This window comes from Monodelphis domestica, chromosome 8 (genome assembly GCF_027887165.1).
Source record: "Monodelphis domestica isolate mMonDom1 chromosome 8, mMonDom1.pri, whole genome shotgun sequence".
Classification (NCBI taxonomy): domain Eukaryota; kingdom Metazoa; phylum Chordata; class Mammalia; order Didelphimorphia; family Didelphidae; genus Monodelphis; species Monodelphis domestica.
In genome coordinates this window covers 44,840,715-44,851,528 of record NC_077234.1, presented here as the reverse complement: position 1 = coordinate 44,851,528, position 10,814 = coordinate 44,840,715, and positions in this window count along the sequence as shown.

Genomic DNA, 10,814 nt, shown 5'->3' with positions numbered 1-10,814 from the left:
AGCCAATGGGGGTTAAGTGACTTGCACACAAGCTAGGAAGTGTCTGCGGCCAGATATGAACCCAGGACCTCCCACCTCTAAGCCTGACTCTCAATCCACTGAGCCACCCAGCTGCCCCCTGAATAAACATTTATTAATCACCTACTATATACTAGGCACTGGGTTAAACCAGGGGACATCAAGAAATGTGTCTCTAGGAGCTTACAGTCTAAAGATGGAGACTGTAAATAATTTTATACAGATAAGTCTTATATAGGACAATGGATCATATGAGAAAATGTCCATTTTCCACCTTTTCCCTTTTTTCTTGCCTTTAATAGGGTGGGACTATTTCTAAGTTTTCCACTAATGTTCCAGCTGGGTATTGACCCAATATTTCAGTGTTTTTCTGCAAGTTTCCTATCGTTTTCTCAAAAGACTTTTGCAATAGTGGCATTTGTTGCTTGTCCTTAGGGATATTCTTAGCATCCCTTTAATGATAATAACTCTTACTTTATGCCATAGAGCGTAGGCTCTGATGGGGCTATACAGATAAAGAATAGGAAGCATCCACCACTCTTGATTACTCTTGTACACTGAGGTCTCCAGTCTCCTATCTGCAGATGACATCATGGTGATTGAGTCAAGCAGAAACATTGCCAGAATGAGAATAACTACTCAAAAGAGTTTAGTTTCACCATCCTCATAAACAACAACAACACACAAATGGATGACAGATAAGTTTGTCCAAGTGATGACATGGAGTTAGATGAACAGTTGATAATTTTTAATTATAAGCAGATATTTGTGTATATATGTATTTATTTCATTTATTACATTTTTACTGTGAATTATGACTGGGATACAAAGACCAGCATAAAACCATCCCTGCTCTTGAGGAATTTACAATCTATCAGAGGAAATAATGACAAATATCACTACTGGGCAATAATTTGGGCCCAGAATATAAAAAGAGAAAAGAGAACAGACTAAATTATCATAGGATCACAGCTTTCCAGGTGGCAGGGCCCCATCAAGTCCAAACCCTTATTTTACTTATAAAATAACTGAAGCATGAGCTGGTTAAGTGACTTCCCTTGTAAATGTCTAAGGAAGGACTTGGATTGAAGCCTTCTCAACTCCAAGTCCAGCAGCCTATCTGCTGTACCACCTAGTTGCCCAGATTGCCTGCAGGAATTGCAACGGTTCTTAAAAGACTCTAAATTGTTTCCCAAAATAAGAATCCATCCATTTAAAATCAGCAAACACTTCGATATTGAATATCCAAGTGATGGAGTGAATAGAGAGGTTTTTTTTTTTCCTCTTTCTATCTCCAGAGGTTAGCACAATTTCTGGTACCTAGCAAGAATTTTTTTTAAACCCTTACTTTCTGTCTTACAATCAATACTGTGTGTTGGTTCTAAGACAGAGAGTGGTAAAGGCTAGATAAAGAGGGGTTGTGACTTGCCCAAGGTTACACAGCTGGGAAATGTCTGAGACTAGATTTGAATCCAGGACCTCCCATCTCTATGCCTGACTCTTAATCCACTGAGCCACCTAGCTGTCCCCAATAGCAAACATTTTTTGATTGACTGGAGGGAGATCCCCATTCATGAGAATACAGAGCCTCTGTAATATTTGGGAATGAATTCTTTGTTTTGAATAATGGCAAAGATATAATGTATAATGTGAGGAAGAGTTCGTCTAAAAATTCAGTTAATTATAAGGGGGGATTTGGGGGATGATGTTTTATCCCAACCATATCACCTTAATATATAGTATCTCCAAAATCTAAAATTTTAAATTTTCTTAATTTCTTAAATTATCTTAAATTTCTTAAAATTTCTAAAATCTAAAAAAAATGGAATTTTCTGGCTGACTAAATAATACTAACCGGTAATCACACCAGTTGAGAAGCATAGCAGTAGGGGTTCTTTTAGATAAACAACTGCCTCAACCTCTAAAGCTAGCCCTACGGTCCACATAGTAACAACACTGCATCAGCAGCATTGGCATCCTACTCAGTTGCCAATGGGAGTGAGTTCAGAACATGTACTCCAAAAGACCTGACCAAAATATTCCCCCCCATCTCCCACCCCCATCTAAAATATTTACTCAAACAGGGAAGTTATTTTGTTGTAGCTTTTAGTTAAACTTTATTTATTTGTATCTTTTGAAAACAGCTACCATATGGCACTGGGGCATATGTATAGAAAACAATGGACAATGCACATGATCCCCAAGGGCCGTCCCCCATGTTGGGTTCCATCTGAAGAAATGCTCACATTCCTCTTCCCAGAGGCCCTGCCAGCTTCTCCATGGAGCACACAGAATGAAGAGACCAGGCTTAGCTCAGGGCAATTATTGGTACATTTCACATGAGCACAGCATGAAGAATAAGTCTGAAGAAAGATTAAGACTCAAATACTAAGGGAGAGGAGGGAAAATGAAAAGATAGACCAAAAGGACCTGAAAAGCAGGAAAGGACCAGCAACCTGCAGGAAGCTGGTATTCTTAGGAGCAATGTGAGTGACCCAGTCTGGGTTGGAATGTTATCTCTATGTGATCTGCAGAATTCCTCTCTTGACTAGAGACACTGCAGAAGAGTGAATTAAAGTCTTAAGGAGAAAAATCAATAAGAGGGGGGACAAAAAAGATAAAAGCAATATGTCTGGAGAGCATTTCAAAAAAAAAAAAAGCCCTATAAGATTCTCTTAAACGGCCATGCAAGGAGAACCAGTATTTAACAAGAATTCCAATAAGAGCGGCTATGTTGCTCTCCTTGAAGGAGGATGACAGAAGAAAGGGGCTTTGGGGTACTTTGTAACGAGGAGCTAGTCTTTGTTTTATTCTGCTGTGTTTGACCCACAGAGACATGGATGGCACGAAAACATTTTCTGCTCCTTAGGATGGCAGAAAATTGGATGGTGAGAGACATTATAAGAGAGTTAGGATTAGAGTGAGAATTAGGGTAGGGAGCCCCAGTGATACCTATGTAGTAGAAAACTCCTTGGGGCCCTTTCCTGGGACTAATTCTCCTTTATTTCCAAACTGGAGATCTAGAGAAATCCTAGATAGGAAACAGCTAGAATAAATTATTCATTTCCAATGGCATGGATTTCTTTAAGATTTCAATCTCTTAAAAATAAGTAGACAACGTCCATCAGTCAAGAAGCATTTATTAACCACCTACTATGAGCTGAGTGGTGTGCTAAGCTCTCTGCCTTATAATTAAAATGAGATAATATATGTAAAGTGCCTTGCAAATGAACAATATAAATCTTCACATTCACTATTGATATTGTTTTAAGGTTTAATATATTTTCTTCTGTTCTGAGAAATTTAATCCTTTCAAAACCTCTAAGGGACCAGGATTTAGTCAATAGGGCTTATTTGCAAAAGGAACAAAAGTTACCCAGAGGATAGAGCATTGGGTCTGGAACCAGGAAGACCTGAGTTAAAATCCAGGCTCAGACACTTACTAGCTGTAAGATCCTGAGTATGTCACAACCTCTGTTTGCCTCAATTTCCTCATCCTCCAAAATGGGGATAATAATAGCACCCCATGACCAGACTATGAGGTTCGACTGAGCTAATAACTGTAAAGTTCTTAGTATGGTGTTTGGCACATAGTAAGAGTTTTTGTAAATATTAGCTATTATTACATTTTTCCCAGACTTATTTTCTTGTTTTTAAGGATCTTGAAATGAGTGTAAAATGTTCAGGATCTGAAAGCCTGAGCTCACTCAGGGGATAACTATGTCTATATCTGATGAGGATTCAACTAACCAATTGGTGAAGAAGCATTCATTGACTTATGGATCTGCCAGGCACTGGTCTAGGCAGAAGATGCAAAAAATAAACAGTACTTCTCTTCAGCAACTTGCACTTCATCAGAGAATACACACACATACAAGTATACACACATGCATGAGCACACAAAACCCCCCACAATACATGCCTATAACTATATGCAAAATATAATACAAAAATATAATTGGTGGTGGTTTTGAGGGGCAAGGTACCAGCAGCTGAGGAGGTCAGGAAAAGCCATGTGTAGGAAATGATGCTTAAACTGAGCTCTGAAGGAGGCTAGGAATGCTGGGAAGCAAGGGTGAGGGAGGAGTCCCTCCTCAATATGGGCTACAAATTAGATGGCTGATGACATTCTTTTAATTCTGTTCAACAAGCATTTATTCAAGGTTGCTCCAAGTTTTAGAGATGTCAAAATAAATATAAAATAGTTTCCATTCTGAAGGCATTTACTTGGAAAGTAAGTAGCTTATTGGAGAGAAATGCCACAATAATAATAATAGCTAGAATTTATGTATTGCTTTTAGGTGGGCAAATATTTTACATGGGACTTCACTTGATCATGCATACATGAGGGTAAACAAAAAAAAAAATACAAAGTCCTGTAGCCAAACAGGAAAGGAAAAGACTATGGGATAGGGGCATATAGGTGGCCCAGTGGAATGAGAGTTAGGCATAGAGATGGCAAAATATAAGAAAAAAGTATAATAAAAATTGTATTAATATGTAATCTAGAAAAAATTTCATAGTATTGACTATTTTCCCCATTGTCTCTCTTTTCTTTCTTTCTTTCTTTCTTTCTTTCTTTCTTTCTTTCTTTCTTTCTTTCTTTCTTTCTTTCTTTCTTTCTTTCTTTCTTTCTTTCTTTCTTTCTTTCTTTCTCTCTTTCTTTCTTTCTCTCTTTCTTTCTTTCTCTCTTTCTTTCTTTCTCTCTTTCTTTCTCTCTCTCTTTCTCTCTCTCTTTCTCTCTCTCTTTCTCTCTCTCTTTCTCTCTTTCTCTCTTCCTCTCTTCCTCTCTTCCTCTCTCTCTCTCTCTCTCTCTCTCTCTCTCTCTCTCTCTCTCTCTTTCTTTCTTTCTTTCTTTCTTTCTTTCTTTCTTTCTTTCTTTCTTTCTTTCTTTCTTTCTTTCTTTCTTTCTTTCTTTCTTTCTTTCTTTCTTTCTTTCTCCTTTACTTTTTATCTAAGAATCAATACCAAGTATCAGTTACAATTTAAAAGAGCAGAAGGAGAAGGGCTAGGCAATGGGGGTTAAGTGATTTGTCCAGAGTCGCACAGCTAGGACGTGTGTGAATATTTGAACCCAGGACCTCCCACCTCTAAGCCTGACTCTCAATTCACTTAGCTACTTCATTGCCCCCCAAATTTAAGTTTTGAAACTTAAAAAAAATATTGAAGCTCTTTTTGTGATAATAAAGAAGTGAAAATCGAGGGATTGTCCATCAATTAGGGAATGATTGAACAAGTATATCATTATAATGGAATACTATTTTGCTGTACAAAATGAGGAGCAGGATCATTTTGGAAAAAAAATTGGACTTAAATGAACTGTTGAAAAATAAAGTGATCAGAACCAGAAGAAAATTGTACAGTGACAGCAATATATATATATATATATATTTTTTTTTTCTGGACAACTGTGAATGTCCTAGATATTCTCAACAATGCATTGATCTGAGACAATCCCAAAGACTCATGATAAAAAAATGTCTGCCTTCAGAGAAAGAACTGATAGATTCAGAAGGTAGGCTGACACTATATTTCACTTTCTCTCTCTCTCTCTCTCTCTTTTTTTTGGACTGAGGTTTCTTTAATAAAATGGTCAATACTGAAAAATGATTTACATGATTACACATGTAAAATCTATATCAGATTGCTTACCCATCTCAGGGAGAGGGGAAAGATGAGGAGTGAGGGTAAGAAGAAGGGAAGGAATTTGGAACTCAAATTTTTTAAAAATGAATTTTAAATTGTTTTTAACATGTAATTGGGGGAAAATATTCAAAAAAGAAAGCATTTTTTTTTACATTAACCTCCCATGAGCCTCCCAACAACCCGAGAAGTTGACACCCAGGTATTATTATATCCATTTTCCAGATGAGAGAACTGAGATACCAAGAAGTTCATTGACGTCGCTAATAATTGTAAGAGGATAGTGATGAATCCAGATACTCCAGGATCCAAGTTCAATACTTGCCAAATCATGAGCAATGAATATCTTGTCAATGATTTGCCTTACTTTATTTTTTTTATATAAGTCCACCATGTCTTAGGTTAAATGCATGGTATTTTGTGCACTTGTAATTATGGAATGTCTTTTCTAATTTTTTGATTTTTTTCTTACTATTGCCTAATAATTATTGTGATTGTCTATAGATCTATTTGGTAGTCTTTTATTTTATTAAACTATTTTATTAGATGATTCTGAATTTTTCCTAAGTAAATAAATCTGTCATCTGTAAATAAGGGTATTTTTGTCTTCTCTTTACTGATATTTACATTTTCAATTTCCTTCTCATTTTATTGTCAAAACTATAATTTCTAGCACTATGCACAATCACATGGGACCAGAGATCAGCCTTGTTTATTTCTAAGCTTATTCCATTGATATACATTGCCAATAAGGCTAGCTTTTTTTTCACAGATACATTTTTGATCATTTAAAAGAAGAGCTCTTTCATGCAATGTCTTTAAATTTTTTAAACATAAATGAGTATTATATTTTGGTGAAAGCTTCTTCTGAATTTATGGATATAAACATATCGCTTTCTGTTGTTTTATGTGGATTAATTAAAAATAGCTCCATCAAGTGAAGATTAGACTGTCCTTAGAAACAATGAGAAGTGGGTTTCAGTCCTTCCTCTGACACAGTAAGTATGTGAAGATGGTCAAATCATTTAATTTCATAGTGTCTGCAGCTATTCTTGAAACCTGTGTTACACACTAGTTGCCCATTTGCATTGGTAGAGGGAGTTTAGGTACAAGGGATTCTCTACTAAAAAAAATCATTAAAGCCTTTTGATTTCCTACCATTAGGGTATCTTTGCATTCCTGTTATATATCCAACTTTTTCATAATGATTTTTGAATATATTTCTCTGCTTTCTTTATTAATATTTTATGTAAAATTTAAATTAATATTTATTAATGAAATTGGTGTTAATCCTTTTTTTCTGCTTTTATTTTCCCTCATTTGGACTATATTTTTTCCTAAATGTACTTTTATAAAATGTTTTCTTTTTCAATTATTATGATTTTCAGGCATAAATATGAATTATTCTTTAAATGATTGATTAAGTCTACTTATAAATCTATTTGAATCAATTAAAAAAGTTTCCATTAGCAGTGCAGTCAGTTCTGTCATTCAATTTCTCTTGCTGGTTTTGAGTTATTTAAGATCTCAGTATCTAATTTGGCTATTTTCCTTAATATTTTCTATGCACTATAAATTTACCTCATTCACTAATTTTTACTAATCCCCTTATTGCCCACTTTTGACCAAATAAACTTTTTTATTATTAGCCTTTGTTAAAAAAAACAAACAAACAAACAAACCCACAAGTCTATTTTAGCAGTCTTCCTGTCTTTTTTTTTGGTTGCAATTTTGACCATTTCAACTCTAATTTTAAAAATTGCCTCATTAGTGTTTGTTTTGAGTTTTTTCATTTCTCAGCTCTTTATAAAAAAAAAAGCTTGCATATCCTATAGATCAGTTCTCTTTTTATGTTTTGTTTATATGTGTTTTCAAAATTGAAAAAAATTACCATCAGGACAATTTTTGTTGTACCGTATTAGTTTCAGAGTGTTTTTAATCTTCTATCCTTTTCTTTAACTTAATTATTTGTTTTTGCAATTTATTCTTTAGCCTACTCTTTATTCAGGATTTTGGGTCTATAGCTTTCATTTATGTGTCTATGCTTTAAATAATAATAATTATTGCTATATTATGACTTGCAAAGGACATGTTTAACATTTTTACCTCTTTTACTTTATTTTATTTTTTATGCCTTAGCATAAGGCAAATTTTTGTGAAAGTATCATGAAATGCTTAGAAACATTTATATTCTTTGATACTACCATTCACAATGCAATAGCCTTTCAAATCCATTTCCCCCTAAAATATTTTCACCTCTTTATATTCCTTCTTGTTTATATTTCTGCTATCTTTATCTAATTCTGAAAGGTATGGTAAGGAAATTAGGAAATTAGTAATATATTGATAAGGTTTGGTAAGATAAGAAATTTTGGATGGCTGTCTCAGAGACCGAAGAGTAGATGAGGCAAGAAGAAACTCTGAGTATGAACTTAGAACTTTGAAGTAAAGTAGGCAGAGTTCTGAGAGGAGTTGCATTATGCAGAATTATTGTCAATGACTTTTAGTAATTTGTTTGACTTTTCCTTTAAGAAGTTATGTGCTATGCCACTTGGTAGATAGATATACATATATTTTAAAATGATATTATTTCATGATTTCTAGGGCTTTAAACATATTTCAGTTATTATTTTTAATTCTCTTTACATTTTGAATTTTTGTTGTCTCATCTAAAATAATGATTGTAACTCCTACTGTTTTTTTTTGAATCACCAGAAACATTTTCTAACTTCTCATTTTCATTATGTGTCATTATTTTTAAATTTATTTTCCACAAGATTTTCCAGTTCCTTCTAATGCTGGTGTCTCTCTGCTATTGACCATCTCTGATTTGCCTTGTATATATTTTGTATGCAGTTGTTTTCATTTTATATCCATAATTGGACTGTGAACTTTTTGACAGCACGAACTGTCTTTTGCCTTCCTTTGTATACAACTGTTAAGACAGTGCTTGGCACAAAGTACATGCTTAATACATGTTTGTTCACTAACTTTTCTTGTATGCAGCAAATTGTTGAGGTTTATTCTTATTCATTTTACTATCCTCTTTCTTTTATTGATCATTTGAATTGACTTACACCCAAGCTTGTAATAGTCACCTTGTATTTTCATTCATTTAATCCTTGGTATTGATTTTTTTATCCTCTTTTAAGTCAATACTTAGTCTTTGTGATTTGTTTGCTTACACTAGCTGGTTCTAGTCTCCTCCCACAGACTCTCCTTCTAGCACATATCACTTTGACAGAGTTCATTGAACTTGGTTTATTCTATTCTCATTCTTTATTTCTTTTTGACCTTTCATTTCCCAGTTCAGGTAAGAGTACTGCTCACATTTGTTTCCTGCTACAACCCTGCCTCCCCACTTAACTACCATCCTCAGTGTCTTTCCAAGAAATATTAATTTACTTTATCACATTCTTTCTCCTTTCCCTTTGTAGACTATTCTGTAATCTAATCTTCTCTTCACACCCTCTCCCCAGCTTGCCTATTCTCTCTTTATTTTCTTAATGCACTCCTATCAGATAAGGTTTATTTCCCCCTCTCTATCCCTCTCACTTGTTAATTCAATCACATATCTCACCTACACTTTCCTTCTCTTCATTAGTCTTTTTTAAGGATTTTTTTTTGGGCGGCTTACCTTCCTGACATATTGATTCATAAAAAAGGCAATCTATTCCATGTCTAGGTAAAAAAAAACCAGGACCTATGTGCCCCAATATTCTGACTCTCTCCAACAGACACTTCTTTGGGAATGGAAGATGGTCCTGAAAAGTATGACTCATGCTGGAAGTCTCTTGAAATTCCCCCTCCCCACAAAAGAAATTATTATAAGACTTAACCTGAGGACATACATTCTCTTTTCATAGGAGTGACCCAACTTGGGCTCTCTTATTCAAATGTCACCATCCTCCACAATGCTCCTTTTCTGATTTTTTATTATCAACCATAAAAAATAAGAGACTAAGTAAGTCATGGGCCCTTCCTTGCAGTTCCATGCCAGGTGGGAATACTATTATGGATTCTTCTTGATACACTATTCTACTACTCACCACTCAAATAATTTGCTCTTATACTTCTCTACCTCCCAAAGTAATGATTCATTACACTAATGGGGAAATAGATATTAAGTTAATATTATTCAATAAATATTAATTGAATTCTTTATTTTCTCTTCTGATTTTAAAAATCTCCTTAGCTCTTTTGTACTTTAGATTCTTTTGTCCATAGATACATTTTACTTAGTCTCTTTTTATCTACCAATAACATGAGTTTTTTTTAAACAATAACTTTTTTTTAGTCCTAGAAACAGGAAAATTTTTATTTATTGTTTAGTCTTTCCATGACATTTGTATTTATTAAATTTTCTTGGGCACCATGGTTTGCATGCTAAATACTCTGCTCACTCTTGATTTCTTTTGAAAAAATGATTTGAGTTCTCTATTTGCAGAAAATTCTCCTTTTATTGATTAGGATCAGCCTTGCAGTATATGTTATTTGTGGAATAATGCTCATTAGAATATTATCTTTTAAGTTTTTTTTTACTTATTGTAAGCAAATGAAAGCTTGAAAGACAATATTTTAATGAGTATTATTTTTAAGCTTTTTGTAAACTTATTGTAAACAAATGAATGCTTTGGGTGATTTAGACATTTTTTCCTGATAGGTGAGGGGGTTTTTCCTGGCTGCCTGTTACATTTGTTGTTTGACACTGAATTGATCATGTTTTGCAGCTATATTTCTTAGCAAGTTAAATGCAGTGTTTTCATACTGTTGGTTCTAGTTGTATTTTTTCATCCTGGTGTCATCATATTGATTCTATTTGTATTTTCTTCAGTCTCCACTTTCCAGTTTTAAAAAATATTTTCCCTGAATCATGATAGTCAGGTGTTTCATCACATTTTTCTGATAGATTTGTGATTCTTGGATTACTACTGTATTTTATCTTCAAGGAGAGCTAACTTTTTCTTCTATAGAATTCATGTTTTTCCAGTGTTATTGCCATGTGTTTTTATTCTAGTCTATGAACTTTTCTAACACCTCTGTGTCTCTTCATTCTGAATGTCATTTTTGAACCACTATTCTTTTAGGTATATTTTCTATCATGATCTTTATGATCTTCTTTCTTACTCACATTAGAAGAAGAACGCTAAATA